Below are 27,948 nucleotides of genomic sequence, written 5' to 3'. Positions count from 1 at the left end.
CCAGCTAATGTGTTTGATGCAATAATGGATATAAAGTATTATTCTCTGTGTGTGTGTGTGTGTAACTGAGAAATTAGGATATAAGGGATGATTTTGATTACTGGATCATTATATAAATATTCCTTTTTGCTTTTTGGTATAGTGGAGTAGACAGAGGGAAATACCTGAAATCTCGAAACTGTAATCCAGCTGCCTTGATCTCTGATAATGATTATAAAGCCCTTATCTTGATTGTAAAAACTTTGTGACTAACTTTCATTTGTACTCATTTACCCAGGTTTTGAAATTTAGAGTCTTGTAATCACTAAAGACAGCCTCTAATGTTTATTAGTGAAGCATCCTGGGTCAGTCCAGAACTAACCCACCCCAAGCCGAAAGTTATGTTGATAACTAAGACTGGATCTAACCAAATCAGGCCAGCCTGATGTGTGCAGTAGTTTAGACATTAACCTACAAGTCACCTATACCTCATTATAATACTAAAAATCAGGCCCATCATTATATTAAGGCTGCCATTTTCTTATATACATTCTGTGACTAAGCGTGTAATCAATCTGCACATGCCCAATAATTAGATCACCTCTAATTACATCCTCTGAACCCACCATACTCATTATTCTAAACCCTGCTCATCCTTTTCTCTAATAAAACCATCAGAATTACTGCAGTTTGGAGAGACAGATTTTGGGCCACTAGGCCATCTGTCCTCCTACTTGTGCCTAGTAATAAACTTTTTTTCTCTTTGAAACCCTGGTGCCTCAGGAATTGGTCATTGAGCACATAGTGCAAGAGAATCCACCACCTTTGTCAGGTAATATGTGTGTGTGTGATGCAAGGAAAGAGAGAGAAACAGAGAGAAGGAGAGAAAAAAAGAAAGTAAGTTATTACACTTTTCCATGCGTTCCTGGTTGGAACACAAATTACCTAAATAAAAATATGTATTTAATCCTAACTGAATAGGATAAACATCGTGAAACAACCTGTGATGGTTAAATTCATGCATCAACTTGGCTAGGTTATGGTTTCCAGCTGTTTGGCCAAACAAACACTGGCCTGATTCTTACTGTATGAGTATTTCATAGATGAATTTGCATTTATAATCAGTTGATTGCATCTGTGGCTGATTGAATTTACAATCAACAAAGGAAATTTACAATCAACAAAGGAGATTGCCCTCAGCAATGTGGGGTCTCCTCATCTGATCATTTGGAGGTTTTAAAAGACAGGACTGAAGATTTCAGAATTTAGGATTTCAATTCACGTATCAGAGAAAAGCTTAATACACAAAATATATAAAGAATTTCTGCAATACAACAACAAAAGGGCAAATAATCCAATTAAAAAATGGGCATAGATATGAGTAGACATTTCTCCAAAGGAGATACACAAATGGCCAATAAGTACATGCAATGATGCCCATCAACATTAGCCATTAGGGGAATACAAATCAACCACAATGAAATACTACTTCACATCCATAAGGATGGCTATTATTAAGAAAACAGAAAATAGCAAGTGTTGGAGAGAATGAGAGAAATTGGCATTCTAGTACACTGCTGGTAAGGATATAAAATGATATACACACTGTAGAAAGCAATATGGCAGTACCTCAAAAAGTTAGAGAATTACCATATGACCAGGCAAATCCACTTCTAGGTATTTATCCAAAGATAATGAGAACAGTGTTTTATTTGCACACCAGTGTTTATAGCAGCATTATTCAAAATAGCCAAAAGGTGGAAACCGCCTAAGCATCTATCAACAAGTGAATGGATAAACAAAATGAGGTACATTTGCCCAATTAAATATTATTCAGCTCTAAGAAAAAATTAAGTTATGAGATGTGCTACAACATGGAAGAACCCTGAAAACATTATGCTCTGTGAAATAAGCAAGGCATATTAGGACAAAAATTATATGATATCACTTACAAGAGATGAGTAGAAATAGCAAATATGAAGATAACAGACCACCGGATGTGAGGGGATAGAGGTAGGGAGGAAGGGTAGTGTTTACAAAATGTTTTTTAAAAATTAAGTTCATATTAAACCAAAAAGAAGTCAAAAAGAAAAATGTCTGCTTCTACTTTAGCCAGCCAGATTCTCTTAGGTAATTCAACTTCATTGGAGTTTCTGGCTTGCAGCCTGCTTTATGAAATTTGGATTTGCAATCCCTATGGTCACATGAGCCAATTCTTAAAATAAGTTTCTTAATATGTGTATATGTTATGTTTCTGGATGTATCCTGCCAGTTCTGTTTCTTGGTGAGCCCGAATACACAATGCCACTTACGCCAGTTGCCTCCCTTTACCATCATGAATTGCCAACAGGAGACACATTTCCCTGGTGATCCACTTCAATTCAAACTTATAAAAATGGTATTTCTTTATGTCTCTGTAAGAGATACTACTATGAATACAGAGAAGAACAGAAGAAAAGGAATGACAGTCACAGTGAGCAACCTCTACAAATAAATGGGCTTCTGTAAAGTGCTGAAGTGAAGCACACTGGGAAAGCAAAAATGCTCTATTCTGTAGCATGGTGGGGAATGGAGAGATGGCAGTGATGGGTGAAACTGATAAGGTAGGCAAGGGCAAGGCAACACAATGCATGCTATTCAAAAAAATCAGAATTTATTCAGGCCACTCTGTGTGAAGGTAACCACAACTAAAATTCTATTTAAACATAGACTATTAAATTTGGTTTTTGACTCTCTCTCTCTTATACCTCATCAACTCTGAAATAATGGGGGAGTGAGAAGGCAATACACAAATCTTGTTTTCATCAGCAGACTCACAACATTTGAAGGGTGAGTTACTAATGCCTCACAGCTTCACTTTGAGCATAAAGGTAGTTGACTTTATCATCAAGCAAGATTTCAAATTCCTGGATTTTCATTCAACCTAGACTGCAGGTAACAGGCAGTGTCTTTCTTAGCAAAACTGTATTTCCTTTCACCTGTGCTTGCAGGATGTTTTCTCTAACCTGAATTCACTGCTCTCTTATGATCTTGCTGAAGGTTTCAGGAAGCAACCAGTACACACCCACATTCTGATTTTTTTCCCACTGATTTACTTAAGACTACAGCCTTGGTTGGCTTCTGATCTGCCCTCTAAAGTTCAGTAAACAATATTTTGATCAAATGCATTGCCATTTCTTCACAAGGTCACCAGGTTTCCAAACTCCACTTCTACTATCTCAATGCCACATTTCAGGTTTTGTCATTTGTTGCATTATACTCCAATGTACCAAATTTTGGCAGTCAATACAAATAACAAATAAGCACATGGGAAAATTTACATTTTGTTAATTTTCAAAGAAATGCTTTTAAAATAGTGGAAAAATCAACTTTTAGATAAATGTGGAATAAAATTCGTATTCATACATGAATATTGACAGAACCACACTTAGTATAATTAGGAAATCATAGAACAAGATGCCTACCTAATTCACATCTTAATATATCTTAACATTATAATAACATCCATGAAAGCAATTTTAATAAATAATTAATTTGAAAACTATGTGTATGATTTGTTTCTTGTAGTTCTATTTATGATGGCAAAATTAGGAAACAAAATGGAAAAGTAGAAAGAAAAATGGATAAGCAAATTTCAGCACATCTACTCAATGGGTTGTCATGTAACTATTAAAATAATAATGAAGACTATGTTGCAACATGAAAAAGTGCTCATTATATAATGTTGAATATGAAAAGTTTGGTTATAAAATAGTGCACAATGATTGTAAGGAAGTAAAATTATATATGAAATACCACTGGATGGTATTATAGCAAAATAGTCATAGCTTTTCTGCTGGGTGGTGAGATTATGTTTTTTGTCTCCAATTTCCAATTCTTTATCCAGGATAAATACCTAAATAATTATGATCTATGGGCTGGCATGACTTACCTTTAAAAGGTAATGAAGTGAACCTGAGACCCGTGAACTCACACAGCCACATCCATCCCTGCCGCTGGGTGCCCTGTTCAAGGCACCAGCATAGCATCTCCAACTTGCACCTGTACCTGCACTGCAATGCACCACTGCACTGTTGTGCTCTACCCTGTGCCCTGCATCCTGCTGCACATCCATCCCACAAACACAAGGCTTTAGACTACTGAAGGAAAAACTTCCAAAGTAAATCAATCAATATATTTACGTGAGGCGAAACAATGATCACTAAGCATATCACAATGCAGACAGATGTAGCCCAACGTAATGACCAAATTAAAACACCAGAGGAGACACAGCTGTTGCCACAACTAATCAAAGAAGTCCATACAGCTCTACTAAATAAAATCAATGTGATGCCTAATGACATAAAGGAGATCAAGAAGACAGTGGAAGAGCATCAAGAGACATTTGAAAGAATAAATAGAAGAATAACAGGTATCACAGACATTAAGGATTCTGTAGACCACATAAAAAATATACTAGAGATGTAGAACAGCAGATTTGAAGAGGCAGAAGAAAGAATAAGTAAACTACAGAACAGAGCAACTGATTTTTGAATACTCAAAACAGCAAATGGCAAAAAAGATGGAAAAATGTGAATTGCATCTCAGGGAAATAATGGACAAAACAAAGCACACAAATATAAGAATCACTGGTGTCCCAGAAGCAGAAGAGAAGAGTAAGGGCTAGGAAGAGTTGTTGAGGATATAACAGGGGAAAACTTCCCAACCCATATAAAGGTCATAAATATGCAAGTCAAAGAAGCTCAATAAACTACAAACAATCTACTATATACAAGGAAAAGACTGAGTTCAGACTACTCAACTGGTACCATGGAGGCAAGAAGGCAGTGGAATGATATATTTAAGATGCTCAAAGAGAAAAACTTCCAGCCAAGAATTCTGTACCCAGCCAAATTTGCTTCAAAACTGAGAGAGAGATTAAAATATTAACAGATAAACAAATCCTGAAAGAATCTATAAACAAGAGACCAGCTACAAGAAATAGTAAAGGGAATTCTGCTATTTAAAAAAAAAAAAAGACAGGAGAGGGAGATCTGGAGGAGGGCACAGAATTGAAGAGTAACAGTAAGGGTAACTTACAGGATAAAAAGAGAAAGAGGGAAAAGAGTATACAGATCTGACAAATAAAATAAAAAAGATAAGATGGTGGATTCAAGAAATGCTTTTTCATAATAATTTTGAATATTAATGAGCTAAATTTACCAATTAAAAGGTACAGATTGACAGAATGGATTAAGAAATATAATCCAGCCTTATGCTGCTTACAAGAGACTCATTTTACAACACAAGATACAATTAGATTGAAAGTGAAAGAACGGAAAAAGATTTTCCACGCAAGTTGTAACCGAAAGAGAGCAGGAGTAGCTGTACTAACATGGACAAAATAGACTTTAAATGTAAAGACATCATAAGACACAAAGAAGGACACTATATACTAATTAAAGGGTCAATTCACCAAGAAGATATAACAATCATAAATGTTTATGCTCCCAAACAAGGAGCTCCAAAATACATGAAACAGACTTGGCAAAACTGAAAGGAACGATAGATGTTTCAACAATAATAGGAGAAGAATTTAATACCACTCTCCTCTATAGATAGAAAACCAGACAGAAGATCAACAAGGAAATAGAGAAGTTAAACAACTTGATGAATGAATTAGACCTAACGGACATATATAGGTCATTACACCCCAAAATACCAAGCTATACATTCCTTTCTAGTGCTCATGGAACATTCTCCAGGATAAATCATATGCTGGGGCATGAAACAGGTCTTTATAAATTTAAAAACACTGATATTATTCAAAGCACTTTCTCTGATCAAAATGGAATGAAACGAGCTCAATAACCACCAAAGAATGAGAACATTCACAAGTGTATGGAGATTAAACAACACACTATTAAACAACCAATGGGTCAAAGAAGAAATTGCTAGAGAAATCACTAGCTATCTGGAGATGAATAAAAATGAGAATACAACTTATCAGAACTTATGGGATGCAGCAAAGGCTTTGCTGAGAGGGAAATTTATTGCCCTAAATGTCTATATTAAAAAACAAGAAAGAGAAAAAATCAAGGACTCAACTGCTCACCTGGAGGAACTTGAGAAAGAACAGCAAACTAATCCCAAGGCAAATAGAAGAAGAGAAATAACAAAGATTAAAACAGAGTTAAATGAATGGGAAAACAAAAGAACAATAGAAAAAAATCAATTAAGCCAAAAGTTGGTTCTTTGAGAAAATCAATAAAATTGATGGGCCACTAGCAAGACTGACTAAGAAAAACAGAGGATGCAAATACACAAAATCAGAAATGAGAAGGGCTGCATTACCACAGACCCTGAAGAAATGAAGGAAATCATAAGAGGATACTATGAACAACTATATACCAACTAACTAGAAAACTTACACGAAATGGACAAATTTCTGGAAACACACAAACAAGTTATACAGACTCAGGAAGAAGTAGATCTCAACAAACCAATCACAAGTAAAGAAATTCAATCAGGCTTCAAAAATTTTCCTACAAGAAAAGCCCAGGGTCAGATGGCTTCATAGGGGAATTTTATCAAACACTCCAAAAAGAACTAGCACCAAAAGGTAATGAAATGAATCTATATCATTAAAACAATTTAAAAGGGAATGTTACTGTGGGTTAATGTTAAATGTGACATACTATTCTGTATGCTGCCTACAGAAATGCTGTCTTCATCCTCTTATCCTATATGTTTCATAACTCGGTTATGTAAACTCTCATTTATTTAAACTTGTTTATATAAACTTGTTTACTTAAACTCTAAACAGCCATTCACATTTGACATATGCATATTAGTGAATTTCCTGATTTGGGAACCTGCTACCTGTTTTAGGTCCATGGGCTTTTATTTTTAATCCATGGGCCTCTGTCATGTACTACAGGTTTATTCTCCTCCATTTTAATGTTTTTATTAAAATACTGGTTGCAATTATTTTGTGACAAAGCCTCGTGTCACATATTGCTTAGCTTCCAGTTATGCATCTCAAATTAAATTTAGTTTTCCTTGAACAGATTATATTAGCTTTCTTGAAGGAAGCTTGTTTTTAGAATTTTTGCAGAATAGATTTTAGATTACTTTCTAATAGCGCTGATGTCTTCCTCAAGAATGACTGTGATACTGGAGTTCACAAACCATTATCTCTCCCTTATATTATATTTTACTATTAACATCTGCCTTTTTCTTCTGAAATCTGTGTGAGTTTCTCAAGTCCATATTCCAACCACTGATTTTACATAGTTTTGCTTGATTTATTTTTGTTTTTAAGTTTTCTTCATCCTCTTTATATCTCTGACACCCATATACTTTTATCCTATGAATTTTACATATGTCTGTTTTTTTTAATAATTTTTTTACTTGAAATAAGGATGTCAATTTCCTAAAAATTTCATCTATTCTCTATAGTAAACACTGCTTATCCCCTGGTTTGGGAAACACTGGTATTCCTCTGATCCCTTTCACTTGTTCTGCAGCAGTTTTACAGGGTCATCATATGCTTCTCTTTAAAAAAAAAAAAAAACAATAAAACACCTAATTCTTGGATTCGTAGGGATGATTACCGAACATGATGCTGGGAAACAAGTTAGGTTGGTAAATTTCTCTGTTCAATTGCTTCATGTGCATGGTTATGACATATTGCTTCTTGATGTCCACAGCTCCCAAACCCAAAACCAATGTCTACCAGGTTTTTGTCTCATTCAGTTTGGAGGGCTAAAAACAGGAACATCTTGTAATTCCTCAGCCAGACTTTTTGACATGAAACCAAAGAAAAGAATTTGAAGAAAAAACCTCTACTCTTTTTTAACTACTTCCACATTTTTTCCTGTGTTTACCTCAACTACAGAATTTTTTGAAGGGACAGCTTCCAAAGCTGCAATGTGGCATCACCAATATCCTTGCTTCCTAACTATCTCTCTTCAATCATATCACTTTCCTCTATCAAACTAAACTCAATCCCCACCATCTCATCCCACTATGTGCTTTTTATAAAATGCTTTTGGGTATTTTCAGGCCCTGTTAGGAAAGGAAAATTTTAAGGGGATAGGGGAAATACAGCACTCAAGAATTAGCACTCATGAAACCAATTATTACCCCATTCAACAAATATTTATTAAGAGCAACTATATGCCAGGGATGGTGAAAAGTGATGGAAATAGAGTGGTGGCAAAAAACAAACAAAAAATATGATCTCTTTGTTCATGGACCTCAAGTTCTAGAGGGGAGATGACCACGAACAAATAATCATAATCTATCATTCTCTCTCTATCTTTCTATGTTTAGTTATAAATTATGGTTAATTCTATGAAGGAAATGTACAGCATACTATTAAAAATTCAAGCAGAATATAGATGAGTAATTCTAAGAATCTAAGTCTCTGGATAAATAACATTTAAGCTGAGGATTAAAGAATGAGAAAGGGTTAGCCATGTGATGAATGTATAAATGGGTAAAGACAGGTTAGTGAACAGGCAGGGTTAACAAGTCCTGTTAAATATCCTCAGGTAGGAAAGAACTTGGCTCACATCTCATGTTTCTGAAACAGAAACCATGCAGAAAAGAAAACAGCCATGATTTTTCCTGTAAGTGAAGCTGATACACATAGTCCACAATCCCATTTTTTTTATTGTTTTGTTAGTTCCATTTTGACAGGTAGATTGCACGTTCTTCTTTTTAATATAATGATTTTTGATCTTTGGCAGCGTGTTTTTAGGTCTTTTTCTTGGAAATTGGCTGAATTTGCAACAGGAATTTCAAACTAGCTGAAATTTTAAATAGAATCTATAAATTGATTAGGCATCCCCAAAGCAGCAGCAAGTTTGCTAAAGGGGTCACAAGTATTACTACTGCAGTTGTTAGGTTGGCTTACCACCCTTCCTTAGATATGACCAGGAAAGAAAAAAAAAAAATTACAAATATTCAGACAGTTTACTACCACCACAAAAGAAAAGCAAGATGAGCATGGTGCCAAATCCCCAGGCCCCTGGTCTCAGTTGACCTGAAGATGACAGACAGTACAGGGGTAGGTAATGCTATTATTGAGGAGCAGCCGACCAGTTCTATAGACTTACACTGGAGACTGCTGCTGTGCCCCAAGGGAGAGGGAAATGGAAAGTCCTGTGCTCGGCTGAAACTAGGGAGATGGATGGTAATCAGCCTGTGGCAGTCTTCCACAAGATTGGGATGAGAAACTTTCTCACTGTAACTTATTATAAGGCTTACCTCCCTTTGCTCTAGAAGGAATCACAGGATACTCCACAAAGACTGAATCAGACTATAGTCAAGCTTTTCCTATGTGACGTAAGTAGATATGTGCAAAGTCACCAGGGTACCATGGCAGAGCCATTTCCCTATGGAATCTGCAATCTATTTTCAATACTGCTTTAAAATATGTGCTCCTTGTGTTCTTTATAATAGTCCAAAGAACTCTATAGAAATGATTTATAGAAAACAGTATAACCTAATCTGATACTAGACCAAAACAAGAACAATTACAAAAATGCAACACATGCACACATATACGCTAGTTTATAACTGTTATGTACCCCAGAAAAACCTTGTTCTTCTAATCCAATCTTGTGGGGCAGGCTCATTGTTGGGTGGGACCTTTTGATTAGGTTGTTTCCATGGATAAGCGACCCCGCCCATTCAAGGTGACTCTTAATCTCTCCCAGGATCCCTTTATGAGAGAGAACTCAGAACCAACAGAGAGAGCAGAGAGACGGAACTAGTTGTCAGATGTTTGGAGAAGCTAAACTAAGAGATGAAACCCAGAGTTGTTCCGGAGAAGCTAAGTGAGGACCCACAGATACTTAGAAAATCACTGGAATCAGAGCCATTTGAACCCAGAAGCTGGGAGAGAAGGACAGCAGATGTCACCATGGCCTTTCTTCAGTGTCAAGGTATCTTTCTCTGGATGCTTTAGTTTGGATATTTTTATGGTCTTAGATATGTAAACTTGTAACTGATTAAATCCCCTTTATAAAACGCAATCCATTTCTGGCATATTGCATTCCAGCAGCTTCAACAAACCAGAAAAAAAAAGATTATATATTTCTCTTAAACTACAGGTATCTGCCCAACATGTTTATTATTTAAGATGATGAAACTTAATCATCTTAAATAATAACTTCACTCCTATGTTAGGAAGATGGGAATAATACTTAAGTACTTTTTAAGGATGCATGCTAATACAGAGGCTTGGACAATTAGCTATGGATCAGAGATAAACCTTAGTCCTACTTGAGGAAATCAGGCAAGACCTCTGAAAAATACATGACATCAAGGCTAATATCTTCAGGAAGAATATGAGTTCAACTTGAAGTTCTGAAACTATTCTTTGTATATAATAAGCACTCTAAGATGCCAAATGGAGAGTGAGGCATGGCCAATATTGTGGTTGGAAGTCAAGGCAAGAAAAAGCTCATGTAATGTCTGGTATTACAGTCTAAAGATTTTAAGCTTTATCTTGAGGGTAGTTTTAGGAGTTAAATTTGGGAGAATGAGATTATACTCATTATTAGACAAATGACTGATGACAGAGTGAAGTAGAGATTTAAGCCAAAACTAAACCAAAATGAAATACCTAAATCAAACCAAAACAGAACAAATAAAAACAGAAATATTTGAAGGTTTTCAAATTGGAAACTGACCATTTTATTTTAAAGTTTATACAGAAATGCAAAAGACCAAGAATAGCCAAGGCAATCATGTAGAAGAAAAGAAGATGGAAGGGAAGGATGCTCTAAGGAATATCAAGACTTGCTACAATTAAGGAGTGTGGAAGTTACTCAGGAATAGACAAATAGCCCAGTGGAACAGAACAGAGAACCCAGTAAGAGTGCCACACATATATGGATACTGGATTTATGCAAAAGTTAGTACTCAGAAATGGGAGAAAGAATTATCTATTCAATAAAGTATACTGGCTCAATTGGATAGCTACTAAAACAAAAGAAATGTAACCTATTCATCATGCCTTACTCAAAAATAATTTCCAGGTGTAATTTATACATAAGTACGACAGGCAAATAGTAAAATATCTAGATAAAGATCAGAGATTATCTTCAGAACAATTGATAGGAAATGTTTTTTAAAATAAGACATAAAATCATTAATCATAAATTTGTTAAACAGATCTACTTCAAAATTAAGAACTTTTTATCAAAATATACCATTTGAGAGAGTGAAAAAGCAGACTATGGAGTGGGAGGAGTATTCACGTCATCTTTAACTGAACTTGCTAAATGATACAAAGGGCTCCTACCAATTAGTAAGGAAAAGACAGGCAAACCAGCATGTACAAAAAAAAAGGCAAGACATTTGAACAAATACCTCACAAAAGAATCATAAAGGGCAATAAATATGTGAAAGGGTATTTATAACATCAGGGTTCTGCTCAGGAAAACAGAAGCCAACCTACATGTTTCATGTATGACAAGTGGTAGTACAAGGAATTATAAGTTACCACGAAAATTTACAGAACTGGGAGAGTAAAGCTCAGGGAGCATCTCACTGTCTTGCTTGGTCTGCATCAGGAAAGTGAATGGTTCTCAAGACCTCATCATCAAGATGCTGCTGAGAATCTGACAGCTTCTAGTGAATTTGGCTACAACCTCCTCTACAGAATATGGCCTTTTCCCCTTTCTGTTACTTGCCTCTCAGTGTCAGACTTTAATCTGAGTTCAAACAATTGCAGAAATATAATCTCTAGCTTCTTGTCTAGAAGTCGCTTAGAAGGTACTAGTGGTGATGCCAAGTTAACAATAGACAATTCAGAGCAGTGTTCAACCTTACTGGTAATCAGGAAAAAAAGAGTAAAACTTCAAATGGGTTCATCACATACCTACCAAATGGCTAAAAACAAAAAGACTGGCATACTAAGTTTTGGCAAGGATGGAGAGCAATATAATTTTGCATGCATTATGGATGGTACAATCACAATGAAAAGAATTTGGTATTAGCTATTAAGTAGCACATAAGCATATCATACGGTTCATTCCACATCTAAGTATATATCCCCAAAAATGTGTGAACTCGTGTACCAAGGATGTCTACGGGTGCATTATTACTAGAAAGAAGCTGGAAATCCAACTGTCCATGAAGAGTAGAATCACTGAATTGTAGTATATTCAAATTATACAAGTGTATACAGCAATTAAAATGAATAAACTATATCTATATGTAGCAACCTGGATGAATTTCATTAATGTAATGTAGTTTTAATGAAGCAAGAATGCATATACATATCCTATTATTTCATTCATTTAAGCTTAAAAGCAGCTGAAATGACCTATCGTATCAGATGTCAGGTTAATGATTATCTTCAGGGAAGAGAACTAATCAAAACAAGGAGAACTTCTGGTTTCAGAAAATAATCAACTATTTGTTGAGGAAATAATTCACAATGTAATCATTCACTTGAGTTGTTAATAATATTTTATTGATATTTCTGTATATAACTTATACATCACAAGAACAATGGTATAAAAAAATACACCAAAACCAGGGGTGAAAAAATCACAATGGTAGGAACCAAACAAGGAAAGGATACAATTTCATATCATGTTTCAAAAAGTAATAGGAAGGATGGGGGTATTATCACTGAGATAACAGTATAAGACATTCCTCAGAAAGCTTCACCTTAGACAACTACATAAAAGGGCACATTCTACTTACTTTGGACCCTGGAGGATGATAGAGATAAAGATTCCATAAATGATGAATTGAATTAAAAAAAAAACATAAAAACAAGCAGAAAATGTACAAATACAAGAAAGTTTTTACATGATATAATAAATGAATGTCACCATTGCAAGTAGTTGAAAAAGAGATGGTAAATGGAAAAAATATAATCAATACACTCTAGGGTCCATAGTTAAAAGTAATGTAATATTCTTCCATTAATTGTAACACAGGCAATATACCAAAACTAAATATCAATAAGAGGTGGATATAAGGGAGGGGTATGGGATTCTTGTTGTTGTTGTTTCTCCTTTTTCTTTTTCATTATTTTCTTTTTCTAATTGTTTAATTTTTTCCTTTTCTTTCTTTGTGGAAGAAATGAAAATGTTCTCATATAGAGTGTGGTGATGAATGCACAACTATGTGATTATACCAGGAGTCAATGGTTGTTCACTTAGGATGGATTGTATGTGTGAATAAAATTGTTTAAAAAATAAACAGAAAATTACAAGTGCTGGAGAAGATGTGGAGAAAGAGAGAGAAAGAGCTGTAACTATTCACTGTTGGCAGAGAAGCAGAACAGTGTAGTCCCTCTGGTAGGCAATGTGGTTGCCCCACAGGGGGCTAAGTTTAGGGTTGTCATATGATATTGCAGCCCCATTATTTGGAATAGACTTGAAGAACTAAAAACAGGGACACAAATAGACATTTGCCACTGGTATTTATGCTGGCGTTTTCATGATTTGCAATGGATAGAGGTGGCCCAAGTGTACATCAATTGATGAACAGAAGGGTGAAGTCTGGTATACACATACAATGGAATACTGAGTTACTGCAAGAAGGAATGAAATTTGGGGGCATGCAAATAGGTGAATGAACCTGGAGGGTACTATGTTGAGTGAAATATACCAGAAACCAAAGGACAAATATTGTAAGGCCTCACTGATATAAACTAACTATAATGAGCAACACTCAGAATTTAATTCAAGAGCATTTAAAGAGAATTTAATATCAAGGGATAGGAAGTGGGCAGATTTAGACAATCTATGATTAATGAGTACAAAATGTTCAATAAAGCTTATTGTAATGGTCCCTAGATTGTAAACTCTTACAACAGTCACATCTATTCCTAGGTTTTGACTGTTATTACTAAATTCTGAGATGCTGAGATCTTTGTGTATAACCCGGTAGTCCATTGGAACTTTGTGTGATCTTTGTGTATAACCCGGTAGTCCATTGGAACTTTGTGTGACACCTTAGACTCAAAGATAGAGTTCTGCAGTTCTGAAAGTTAGTATTACTCCATACAGCAACTGTGAAAGAAGCTGAAAAAGATCAGACTTCATTTAGAGATATGAATGAAATGGACTGGGTTAGGACTAAGGCAAAGGTATATAGGACAGGGTAAAGGATAATACTGACTATAATTTAAAATGTCAACTTCTGCACGAGACCAAAGGAAGAGATTTTATTTGGCACAAAATTTACATTTTCTGTAGCATACTATCTATTTAATCTGTATGATCAGTTTATTCAAATAACATCATTAAATGGAACCTAGAATAGGGAATGAAATCTTGTTATTCTGTACAGGTTAGTGTAATACCCTGATACATCCCAGAGTATTTTGGGCAAAAAATAAAAAAGTATTTGCAAAGTTCCCTTGAGGGTCTGGGGAAAAATGTGGAAATATAAAACTATCCCACTGGGGATTTCCTGATATTCTCACAAGCATTAGGGACGCCCAATTTAATAAACCAAGTCCTTGATCTTAGGGCTTGCTCTTATGAAACTTATTCCTGCAAAGGAGAAGCTAAGCCTACTTATAATTATGCCTAAGCATCACCCTCAGAGAACCTCTTTTGTTGTTCAGATGTGGCCTCTCTCTCTCTAAGCCAACCGTGCTGGCTTGAACTGTTATCTACCCCAGAAAAGCCATGTCCTCTAATTCTCATTCAATATTGATGGGTAGAGCTTTTTGATAATCCTTAGAGATGTGACCTACCCAACTGTGGGTGGTAACTTTTGATTAGATGTTCCATGGAGATGTGTCTCCACCCATTCAAGAGGGGGTTCGTTTACTGGAGCCCTTTAAGAGAGAATCATTTTGGGAAAAATTTTAGAGCCCATGCAGCCAGAGACCTTTGGAGAAGACGAAAGAAAACAGCCCCAAGAGAGCTTCATGAAACAAGAAGCCTGGAGAGAAAGCTAGCAGATGTTGCCACGTTTACCATGTGCCTTTCCAAATAAGAAAGGGAAACTCTGAACATTATCAGCTTTCTTGAGCCAAGGTATCTTTCTCTGGATGCCTTACATTGGACATTTTCATAGCCTTGCCTTAATTTGGACATTTTCACAGCCTTAGAACTGCAAACTTGCAACCTCAATAAATTTCCCTTTTTTTTTTTTTTTTAACATGGGCAGGCACCGGAAATCGAACCCGGGTCCTCTGGCATGGCAGGAAGTGTTCTTGCCGCTGAGCCACCGTGGCCCACCCAATAAATTTCCCTTTTTAAAAGCCATTCCATTCCTGGTATATCGCATCCCAGCAGCTTGCAAGCTAGGAAAGATTTTGGTACCAGAGAAGTGGGGTGCTGCTGCAGTTTGCAAATATCAAATGTGTTAGAACAGCTTTTCAAATGGATAAGGCGAAGATTCTGGAAGAGTTGTGAGGCACTTGATAGAGAAGGCCTAGAATGCTTTGAAGAGACTGTTGGTAAAAATGTGGACCCTAAAGATACTTCTGATAAGGCCATAGACAGAAATGAGACTTATTTATTGCAGACTGGAAGGAAGTATAATTTAAAGTGGCAGATAATCTGGCAAAATTGACTAGAGGTTTTGGCTGGAAAGTAGATTTTAAAAGCTATGAACTTGGATATTTAGCAGAAGAGATTTCCAAATTAAATGTGGAAAGTGCAGTCTGGTTTCTCCTTGCAGCTTATAGTGAAATGTGAGAGAAAGAGATAAATTGAGAACTGAACTCTAGGGTACAAAGAAACCAGAAACTGATGTTCTGGAAAACTCTGGGCTTCCAGAAGAGACCCCTGAGAATACTGCCCCACATGAGGATTTAACCAAACATGGAACTAGTCAGCCATTTCAGAAAAAGCCAGGATTGGAGATGGAGTTATCCAAGAAGAATATGTGGAAACTTCTTTTGTCTAATAGGCATGATCCTTACCTACTGCACAGAAAGCCAACAAGAGTGTTGTGGGATCTGCATAAATGGAACCACTGCCAGTCTGGACTAAAAAGGACAAAGTTAAAGAAAATGTCTTCAGAGGTAGCACCATGGAGACTAGGGTCTGAATTCAAAAGACCTCGGGCCAGGAGAACAGACTCACCCAAGAACTTGGAAAGAGCGAATTTTCTCCAAAGGCAGGGATGGCCCTCCACCTCCTTGCAGAGGAAGAGCCATGCTGCCTCAGGCCTTGGAGGAGGTGGAGCACATTCCTTGGGAATTGGAAAGAGCCTGGCTGCCACCAAATGGATGGGTTGAGTGTGTGTCCAGGAGATGGCAGAAAACCTGGGTGCAGCCTTGATGCTTGGAGAGGGTGGAGCCGAGAAAATGGTGCTCCCCCAGTGTCCCCCAAGGTTGCATTCGGAAAGTGGCAGGCTGCTGTGTAGGCCCTCGGAAAGGGTGAGACTGCCGCTTTCTAAAGCTCCAACAATAAATGACTCTCAGACTTTGAAATCTAATGGAATTTGGCCTGCAGGTTTTGGAATTGCTTGGGTCCACTGACCCCTGTGTTCCTTCCAATTTCTCCCTATGGAAATGCAGGTTCATCCTATGACTGTCCCTCCTTTGTATGTTGGCAGCAAATAACTTGCTCTGAGTTTTACAGGTCCAGGGCCAGAGGAAAATTTTGCCTTAGGACAGGCCATGCCTGTAACTAACTTTGATGAGATTTTGTATTGTTTCTGACTTTGTATTATATTTGTATTGTTACTGAAATAGTTTAAGGCTTTCTGATACTGTGATAGAATGAGTTTATTTTGCATTTGGAAAAAATGTCTTTTGAGGGTCCAAAGTGTGGATTGTGCAGGTTTGAATCTGTTGTCTACCCCAGAAAAGCCATGTCCTTTAATCCTCATTCAGCATTGCTGGATGGGAGCTTTTTGATTATCCATGGAGATGTGACCCACCTAATTGTGGGTGGTAACTTCTGATTAGGTAGTTTCCATGGAGATGGGTTTCCACTATTCAAAGTGGGGTTTGCTTATTGGAGCCCTTTAAGAGGGAACCATTTTGGAAAAAGCTTAGAGCCATTTGGAAATGAAGAAGGAAAACATCCTCCCCTCCCCTGGGTGGCTTTATGAAACAGGAAGCCTGGAGAAAAAGCTATTAGATGTTGCCATGCCCGCCATATGCCTTTCCAGTTCAGAGAGAAACCCTGAACATCATCAGCCTTCTTGAACCAAAGTATCTTTCCCTGGATGCCTTAGATTGGACATTTTCATAGTATTGCCTTAATTTGAATATTTGCACAGCCTTAGAAATGCAAACTTGCAACTTGATGAATTCCCCTTTTAAAAGCCATTCCATTTCTAGTATATCACATTCCAGTAGTAGTCTGCAAACTAGAACACCACCTCTGAAAAAAATTCACTACCATTTACCCCGATGTGGGACATAACTCCTAGGGATGAGCCTGGCTTTGGTATCATGGGATTGAGAAAGCCTTCTTGGCCAAAAGAGGAAAAGGAAATGAAACAAAGCAAAGGTTCAGTGGCTGAGAGATTTCAAATAGAGGCAAGAGGTCATTCTGGAGGTTATATTTATGCATTATATAGATATTCCTTTTTAGTATCTAGGGTTTTTAGAAAAGCTAGAAATACCTGAAACTATTGAACTATAATCCAGTAGACTGGATTCTTGATGATGATTGTATAAATACAGATTTTATTGTACAACCTTGTGATTGTAAAAACTTGTACCTGACATTCCCTTATCCAGTTTATGGATAGATGAGTAATAAAACAAAGACAATAAATAAATAAACAAATAATAGAGGAGGATAAGGGATAGGGATGCTTTTGGTGCTCTTTCTTATTTTTATTTTCATTTTTTTCTTGGCATAATGAAAATATCTTAAAATTAATTGTGGTGATGAATGCACAACTATATGATGGTACTGTGAGCCATGGATTATACATTTTGGATGGATTATTTGGTATGTAAATCTCAATAAAACTATATTTAAAAAAAGCTTGTAGGAGATCTGTGACTTGGACCTGCCAGTCAATCCCCTTTCCTTCACTTAGACCTGCATGGTTTAATAATCACACAGCAGCAGCATTCTGGGTCAGACACCTCCTGCTGTTGTCACTGACTACAGAACCAACACATGGCAGCAACCTAGAACTTGATGCCTCTTCAGGGGCTAGCAGTCAATGAGTACGCATATACAAAGTAGTATCCAGGAAAACAGGAAACAAGAGTGACCTGCAACTGTTGACAAGTAGTGCACACTCTCAACCCATCTGTAATTGCTGGTACAATTAAACAACAGTAGAGCAAACAGATGGACTATTTGCACCATAAACCCAACTGGCTCCCTGGAGCTAAATATCCTAATTTGGAAATTACTGGAGTCAGAAAAGCTACATGGGAAAAAGGGGAAAACAGAACCACTCTAAAGCAGAGTGAACAGAGGATAAAAAGTTTTAATGAAATGCAGCCCTGAGTGGGAAAGTAGCTGAGGAAATGATAGCTCCTGGGGAGAAAAATTTGAATAAAAACAAACCAAATAGTCAAGGACTCTCAGAGGAAGAAAAGTAGAAAGGAAATATTCTCCTGGAGATGAATCAGTTCACTCTTAATTACCATTAAGAGGGTAATCTTAAAAGCTGCAGTACATTTCCAGGACAAAAGGCATATGAAGAAGACCTGAGAAAATCTGAACTGTTAAACATTGGTTGCTCTAAAGATTCAGTATAATCTGGGCCAAGCATTGAAGAAGAGCCTTGACACATAAACAGTCAACAGTAAAACCCTAGACTAGAAGGAGAAACTGACTTCCAGGGTTAGAACATTGAAATAATCAAATGCCTAGATAGCAGCAAAAAATCACAATCTATACAGAGAAACAAGAAGATATAGCTCATTCAAGGGAAAAAATTAAAGCTTCATAGGAAAAAAAGACATTGGAAAAACTAATCAAAGAATTTCAAACAAACATCTTAAATCAATTTAAGAAGCTAAAGTAAAAATATGGATGGAAATAAAGTAAATATCAATGTAGAGCTAAAGAACATAAAGAAGAAAATGGTGAAGTGAACAAAAAGAAGAATTGTGAAGTCTAAAAAGAAACTTAACAGAACTTATGGAGATGAAAATACAATAATACAGATTTAATATACATTAGAGGCATACAACAGAAGATTTGAAAAGGCAGAAGAATCAATGAACTACAAAAGAGGACAATAGGAATCATCCAGATGAAGTACAGAAGAATTTGAAAAACTGAGCAGAGGCTAAGGGACCTGTGGGACAACATGAAGCATACCAACATATGCATTATAGGAGTTTCAGAAGGGGAAGAGGAGGAAAGAGGGGAAGAAAGAATATTTGAGTTAATGTTCTAGTTTGCTAGCTGCTGCAATGCAACACACCAGAGATAGATTGGCTTTTAATAAAAGGGGATTTATTTCATTAGTTCTTCAGAGGAAAGGCAGCTAACTTCCCACTGAGGTTCTTTCAGTCACATGGGAAGACACAGGGTGATCTCTGCTGGCCTTCTCTCCAGGCCTCTGGGTTCCAACAACTTTCCCTGGGGTTATTTTTTCTGCATCTCCAAAGCTCACCTGGGCTGAGCTGCGAGTGCCGAGATGAGGTATGCTGACCTTCTTGAACTGTGCTACATTGACTTTCTCATTTAAGCACCAGCCAATTAAATCAAACATCATTCAATGCAGCAGGCATGCCTCCTAGCCGACTGCAGATATAATCAACAGATGAGGTTCACATGCCATTGGTTCATGACCACAACAATAGAACTAAGCATCTTCACCTAGCCAAGTTGACACTGGAATATAACTACCACAGTTAATAATGGCTGAACATTTCCCAATTCTTATGAAAGACATAAATATACATGTCCAAGAAGTGTAAAATACTCCAAAAAGAATGACTTCAAGTCAATAACTGTTACAAGGGTACAAAGACGGATGCTGTTCTAGTTTGCTAGCTGCTGGAATGCAATATACCAGAAACAGAAGGGATTTTAAAAAGGGGAATTTAATAAGTTGCTAGTTTACAGTTCTAAAGCCGAGAAAATGTCCCAATTACAACAAGTTTATAGAAATGTCCAGTCAAAGGCATCCAGGGAAAGATACCTTGGTTCAAGAAGGCCGATGAAGTTCAGGGTTTCTCTCTCTAGTGAGAAGGTACATGGTGAACACAGTCAGAATTTCTCTCTCATTTGGAAAGGCACATGGTAAACATAGTCAGGGTTCCTCTCTCATCTGGAAGGATACATGAAGGACATGGTATCATCTGCTACCTTCTTCTCCTGGCTTCCTATTTCATGAAGCTCCCCAAGAGACATTTTTCTTCTACATCTCCAAAGGTTGCTGGCTGGTGGACTCTGCTTCTCATAGCTATGTTGTTCTGCTCTGCTCTCTCTGAATCTTCCATTCTCCAAAATGTTTCCTCTTTTATAGGACTCCAGAAACTTATCAGGACCCACCCAAATGGGTGGGGACATGTCATCACCTAATCCAGTTTAACAACCACTCTTGATCAGATCACATCTCCAGGGAGATAATCTGATTACAGTTTCAAACATACAGTATTGAATAGGGTTTATTCTGCCTTTATGAAATGGGATTTAGATTAAAACATGGCTTTTCTAGGGGACATACATCCTTTCAAACCAGCACAGAAGCTATATATTAATAAAAGGATCAATACATTAAGAAGAAATACTAATCATAAACATTTATGTATCTAGCCACAGTGTCCCAAAATACATTAAACAAGCATTGACTAAACTGAAGGGAGAAATAGAAATGTCTACAATAATAGCTGGCAATGTCATGTACCACTTTCCTGAATGGAAAGATATCTAGACAGAAGGTCATAAAGAAATGGAAAACTTGAACAAGAGGATAAATGAACTAGACCTAATAGACATATTCAGAAACACGGCACCCAAAGACAAAAGAATATACATTCTGCCCAAGCACACAAGGATCATTATCCAGGATAGACCACAGGTTGTCACAAACATGCCTTAATAAAAATAAAAAGATCAAAATTATACAAATCATCTCCTCTAACCACAACAGAATGAAGCTAGAAATAAAAAGAAAAAACAGAAAACTGTAAAATCCACAAATGTATGAAGTTAAACAATACATTCTTAAATAATCAATGCATCAAAGAAGAAATCAGGAAATATCTTGAGATGAATGAAAATGAAAGCATGACACATCAAAACTTATGGAGCACAGTGAAAGCAATGCTCAGAGGGAAATTACTAAGCCCTAAATGCTTATGTTAAAAAATGAAAAAGGCTCAAATAAGAGACCTTTTATTTGACCTAAAAAAAACTTAAATCAGACACAAAATCAGGTGTTCTCTTAGCAAATCTGGGGGAACTAGAAAAAGAACAGCAAATTAAACCTGAGGCAAACAGAAGAAAATCAATAACAAAAGATTAAAGCAGAAATAAATGAAACAGAGAATGAAAAATCAATACAGAGAATTAAGAAAACCAAAAGTTGGTTCTTTAGAAAATTCAATAAAATCAACAAATCTTTAGCTAGAGATGGAAAAATAGAGAATACAAATAATCAACATCAGAAATGAAAGGGGCCACTTGACTACTAACGTTACAGAAATCAAAAAGATCTACTATATGCCAACAAATTGGATAACCTAGATACAATGGAAAAGTTCCTAGAAACACGCAAACAACCTACACTAACTCTAGAGAAACAGAAGATCTCAACAGACTGATAAGTCTAGAGATGAATCAGTAATCAGAAATTACCCAATAAGGAAAAGCCCAGGACCAGACAGCTTCACGGGTGAACTTTATGAAATGTTCAAAGAACTAACACAATACTGCTCAAACTCATCCAAAAGATATTATGATGTGAATTTTACACAAAGTAATTCACAGATTCAATGCAATTTTAGTTAAAATTCCAGCAGACTTCTTCGCAGAAATGGAAAACCCAATCCATATTCACAGAAAAGGGTAAGTTGCCCCAAATAACCAAAACCATGTTGAAAAAGAGTAAAGTTGGAGGACTCATGCTTCCTGATTTTAAAACTTATTATAAAACCACCCAGTAGTCAAAATAATGTGTACTGGCACAAGGACAGACATCTAGATGGACAAAATCAAATTGAGCGTTCAGAAATATACCCCACATCTTTGGTCAACGGATCTTTGCAAAGCGGCCCAGTCCATTCAGTGGGAGAAAGAATAGTTTCTTAAAAAAATGGTGCTGGGAGTTCTAGATAGCCACACATAAAAGACTGAAGATAGATCTCCTTCTTGACAATGTTAAAAAATTAACTCAACAAAGACTTAAATATAAGAATTAAAATGATAAAATTCCTAGAAGTAAACATAAGGAAAACAACTTCAGGACCTTGCGTTAGGTGGTAGATTCTTGGACTATATACCAAAAGCATGAGCAGCAAAAGAAAAAAAATAGATCAAAGGGACTACCTCACAATTAAAAATGTTTGTGCATCAAAGGGTTTTATCAAAACTAGTAAAAAGATAACCTATAGAATGGGAGAAAATATTTGGAAACCTCATATCTGATAAGCATTTGATATCCAGAATTTATAATGAACTTCTACAACTCAATAGCAAAAAGACACATGACCCAATCGAAAAATGGGAAAAAGACTTGAAAAGGCATTTCTTCAAAGAAGATATACAAATGGCCAATGAGCACATGAGAAGAAGTAATTAGCCATTACTGAAATGCAAATCGAAACCAGGAGGGACTGTAAAAAGGAATAAGGGAATGCTAGAACATGAATGAAGCTTGAAGGTATCATGTCACATGAAATAAGAAAAGGACAAATACTGTATGCTATCACTTATACGAAATAAGTAGAATAAGCATATTCATGAAGTCAGAAACTAGAATGCTAGTTACCAGGGGCCAAGAACAGGAAGGGAACGTAGAGGTAATGTTTAATCAGTATGGAGTTTTGTTTGAGATGATGGAAAAGTTTTGGCAATGGATGTTGGGGATGGAGGCACAACTTTGTGTATGTAATAAATACTACTGAATTGTATATTTAAAAAAGAAATAAAAGGGAAATTTTAGGTTGCCACACACAGGCACACATAAAATCCCATGGAACAGCGCAACGCTATGTAAACAGTGTGGCTCAAGTTATGTCATAATTATAATATTGTCCCATGGCTTGTAAAATGGTTACACACTAATGCAAAATGTTAACAGGGGGTGGTGCAATGGTAGTTCAGTGGCAGAGTTCTCACCTGCCATGCCAGAGACCTGGGTTTGATTCCCAGTGCCTGCCCATGCAAAAAAAAAAAAAAATGTTAATAGGGAAAACCGTGTGTGTGAGAGGGAGCTGTACGGTGACTTAGTACTTACTGCACGATGGATCTGTAAATCTACAAGTGCTATAATAAAAAAAAGTTAAAAAATAGAAAAGAAACAAAACATTCTCCTATGATTTACTTAGTACACATTCTAAACCTATCCCCACAGTCACCCATCAAATGTGGTTATCAGTGAAAGAGAGAAAGCTGAAAAAAATCCTGAGAATTTTTAGTCATACTTTACAACTTGAAAAGAAGTGGTTTTAGGGAAAAGTAGGAACCCTGGCATACAGCCAAATGAAAAAGACTTCCGTCCTCATTATTACTTAATATTGCTGTATCCCATCAGAGGCAGAATAATACTACCAGGGCTCACTGTTCTCCAGAGCTCCATTCTGAATTTGGGGAAAGAAGGAGAATACAAAATGGAAAAATCCAATTAAAGACCTAAAAGAAAAGCTGAAGACCCAAGAAAATAAATAAAAGGCATATATGCTTCTGAAGGATAACCGGCATTTTTGAAGTTTAAATGCCCTAAAATAAAATGTTATTGGAGATATAATTGAATTTTTTTCCTTTTTTTCTTCTCTTTTTTCATAGAAGCAACTACCTTTACAGTGAATATTTCACGGTAGAAGTTGGATTGGTAAGGAGAAGTGAACTCTATATATACGTTAAGGTGTGTTATGCTCAGAAGAAATTTTTGCCTATGTACATAGCTCTTAACATACAATCATTCTAACAGATGCAAATAGAAAATTAAAAGAAACCAAGGTTCCAAACTTTCAGCCTAACATGTAATAATGAGTCAAGCAGCAGGCCTGGGAAGGCCTTGGAACTGAAATGCTTATTTGAAGCAATAGAATTTAGCAGAAGGACACAAATAAATAGACGTCATTAGAGATGGTAAAAAAAAACACTTTTCTATAGTTAACCAGATTTGTAAGAGACAGGAAATGTCTTCAAATATGAAGATTTAAAGAACTTCCCTTATCACCCTCTTAATTCATGTGTACTTACCCGTGAAAAAAAGATAATGCCTCTTAAGTCATATTTCCCAAGAAATAATCTAGTCAGCTACTCTTTACCCTTAGAAACTCTTTGGAAAGAGAAAAGTACCCATTGTGGTTCAAACTGCCTTTAGTGTATGTGCACATGCATTTGTTTGTTTGTGTGTGTGTGTGGTGTTTAGATTTTACCATAGTGCTGCTGCAGCAAGATTTTAAGTTGTGACATAGCTCTGAAGGGCTTTATATGTTAGGTACCTTAAGCACTTATATCAAGATAGAAATATTAAGATACATTCTGGCTAAGTTATGGAATCTCAAGGATAAAGAATTTTTCAGGTATGAAAGTGACAAAAACAGGCCACCAACAAGGAGTTGAGATCAGGCTGGCCTCTGATATCCAGCAACAGTGAATATCATAAGATAACATATAATGTCCACCAAATCTTGAAGGAAATAATGTTTGCCAAGCCATTTTATTCATTCATTGAGTGAGCACTTTTCAAATATGTTAAAAATCTCAGGGAATATGTGCCCCCTAAATGGTACATGACATCCAGGGATGAAAGTCTCCCTGGCAGCATGGGAGATAACCCCCTGGGATGAGTCTGGCCCTGGAGCCATGAGATCAACAATGCCATCCTGACCAAAAGGAGGAAAAGAAGTGTAAAAATTAAGGGATCAGTGACTGAGAGAGCTCAAATAGATTTGAGAGGCTACTCTGGAGGTCACTCTGATGCATGCCTCAGTTAGATATTGCTACCTATCATAACTTGCCAAACTCCAACCAAAACCATTCCTGCCAATCCTAAATAATACCTAAGGCATTATTTAAGATTCTACAAAGTTTCATGCACTAGGGTAATTCTCCAAAACCTATAACCTCCAGATGGGTCCCTGGACCAGATAAGTCCTGAAATGAAGAGGGGCCAGCCCTTTCAGAACATCAACTATTTCCATCCCCCATCCCATATTACCAACAGCTCCTTCCCACATGTAAAAGTTAGAATGGGCACAGTACAAATACCTCTAAAGAGTGATGCAAGATCAAAGGTGATAGTGGAGTTATACAGAGATGGTAGGGTTTAACAAATGAATATGAGTGCTGAATCATTATACTGGGATTTCTTTTAGCCTCCAGTACCTTAAAGCAGCTAGACAAAAAAAAAAAAAAAAAAGAAAGAAAGAAAACTAAAATTGTGGCATTGTAACACATATACCAAACTCTGAAATCTGTTCTACAACTAATTATTGCCATGTATTTTGAAATTCATTGCTTTTATGTATATATGCTATTTAAAGAGAAAGAGGAATATAACAAAGATAAGATTTAACAAATGAGTGTGACTACTGAATCATTATATTGATATTTCTGTTGGTCTCCAGTGTCTTGGAGCAGCTAGAAGAAAAAAACAAAAAATCATGGAACTGTAATCCATACCAAATTTTAAAATCTCTTCTATAACTAACTGTTAAAATATTTGGAAATTTATTTTTTATTTTTTGGTATATGTTATATTTCACATTAAAAAAATCTCAGGGAATGTTGCACTCATTCTGGATTGAAAAAACAACAACTAACTTAACTTCAATCAGCAAATTCGATGACGACTGTGAAACTGGTAGCAAAAAGAGCAGTGAAATACATAAAACATGACAGAGGAACAAGGTCTATGGCATTCTGGTTAAAAGAAAATCAAGCCAATAATTTTTTATCCTGTTATGAGACAAAGTTTCTCAAGCTTACAGCAATTTAGGAATGCAGATTTTATAAGCCCTTCTTGGGAGAAAAAAATAATCTTAATTGTAAATGAAATCTGTAGGCAAATTCTAAGATGGCTCTCCAAGGTGCTTGGTCCCTGCTGTTCACATACTTTCTCCTTGTTATTCATTCAAACACTAATCTAGACATTGCAGTGAAGAGATGTTGCAGGTATAATTAAGATTCTAAATCAGCTGATCTTAAAATAGGAAGATTCTTCTGGTGGGCCTGGCCTAAGCAAGTGAATCCTTTATAAACAGAGTTTTTTCTCCTTCTTTCTTTCAGAAAGAGTCATAGACTTGAACCACAAGAAGGATTCATTGCACCATTTCTGGCCTGAAGATGAAGGAGGCTACATGGCAAGGAAGGTGGAGAGCCTTCCTTATAGGTAAACAGGGACCTGAGTCCTACCACAGCAAGAATCTGAATTCCAACAACCAAAATAACCTGGGAAGTGAACGTTATCCCAGAATCTCCAGATGAGAACTCAGCCTGACCTACACCTTTATTTCAGCTCTGTGCTAACCTTGAGCAGAGAACTCAATTACATCGTGCTGGTCTTCTGACCTAAAGAGTCATGGTGTGAGTTGCCGTTTTAAGCCACTAAATTTCTCATCATTTATTATGCAGCTTAAATTTCTCATCATTTGTTATGCAGCTCTAGACAACAAATACAAAGCCAAACTAGATGAAAAATTAGTCACAATAAAAAGCTTAGGAATGAAGACAGAGCAATAACAGAGTTGGTTGGTGAATTTATGCAAACAGAGAAGATACAAAAAAAAAACCAATGACAAAAAAATCTATAGCAATTATTCACTGATTTTTTTGTTTTGTTTTGTTTTAACAAATGTTGCACCCCTATGTGGCAACCACTATTCTAGGCACTAGACTTAAACCAGGGAACAAAAGAGGCAAATACCCCTGCTCTTGTGGAGCCTACATTCTAACAAGGGGAAGCAGACAATAAAATAAGTAAAATGTATAATATGTTAGCTAGCAATAAGTGCACCGATAAAAATAAACCAGGGAATGTAGACAGAAAATTTGGAGTGAGGGTTGCCGTTTAAAATAGGGTGTTTAGGAAAGGTCTGCCTGGGAATTTGATATTTGAGTAAAGGCCTGATGTGAAGGAACAAAGTCACGCCATTACAGTCAGTTCTCATTATGCTAGTGTAGTTACGTTCTAGAAAGTGGCCGAGAACACTGAAATAGTGCATACTGAGCTATTCTCCTAGGGGAAGTACAAGGCCAGCGTCCTGGGTGCCTTTGAACACAACAGTTTCTCAACCAATCAATACATAAACTCATTTTACGTGTGTTTCCATCTAAAGAAAGGTACAGTGTTGATTCATTAACCTTGAACTCACAGCCGACGACACTAGAACCCATGCTGAAAAGGAGCTTCCCCAACACAAGAATTTTCGCCTGAAGCACATCACGGCCTCCTTGGGATTAGGGATCCTAGATGTCACTTCAAGCCCGTCTTAGTTTTCCAGGCTGCAACCATAAATGCCCTACAGTGGGTTGGCTTAAACAACAAGAATTTAAAACTCACGGTTTGAGGCTAAGGGAAGTCCGAGGTCGCGGCATCAATAATGCAAGGCCTTCTCCTCAGATCTGTAACATTCTGGTGCTGACTTCCGGTGAACCATGGGGCGCCTGGCCTTTTATCCCTGCCTCACGTCACGCCGACTTCCGGTTTCTAGGACCCGCCCCCCCCCCCCCCGCCCCCCGTGGCTTTCTCTGACTCAAGCTTCCAGTAATCTGGATTAAGACTCAACTTCACTCACTCAGTTGGGCTATGCCTTAATTTAAAATAGCATTTTCAGGAGAGCCTATTTACAACAGGTTTGTAGGAATGTAGATTAAGATTAATAATGTGTCTAAATTGAGGTATGTAATTCAGTCTACCACAAGCACTTGACTTGGG

General features: G+C 36.7%; 1 long non-coding RNA gene across 2 annotated transcripts; it reads left to right on the top strand.

Annotated features, from left to right (window-relative positions):
* Positions 1-9,087: 9,087 nt before the first annotated feature.
* LOC143691693 (uncharacterized) lies at positions 9,088-26,974 on the top strand. 2 transcript variants are annotated; one of them, XR_013179658.1, is made up of 4 exons: positions 9,088-9,312; positions 9,687-9,914; positions 23,847-23,925; positions 26,301-26,974. It is a non-coding gene; the product is annotated as an uncharacterized LOC143691693 (long non-coding RNA). The 2 variants fall into 2 exon arrangements; XR_013179657.1 differs by lacking the exon at positions 23,847-23,925 and having other exon boundaries at positions 26,301-26,784.
* The last annotated feature ends 974 nt before the right edge of the window (positions 26,975-27,948 follow it).

The sequence above is a fragment of the Tamandua tetradactyla genome, chromosome 7 (assembly GCF_023851605.1).
Source record: "Tamandua tetradactyla isolate mTamTet1 chromosome 7, mTamTet1.pri, whole genome shotgun sequence".
Classification (NCBI taxonomy): Eukaryota; Metazoa; Chordata; class Mammalia; order Pilosa; family Myrmecophagidae; genus Tamandua; species Tamandua tetradactyla.
This window is presented reverse-complemented; position numbering and strand designations above follow the sequence as displayed.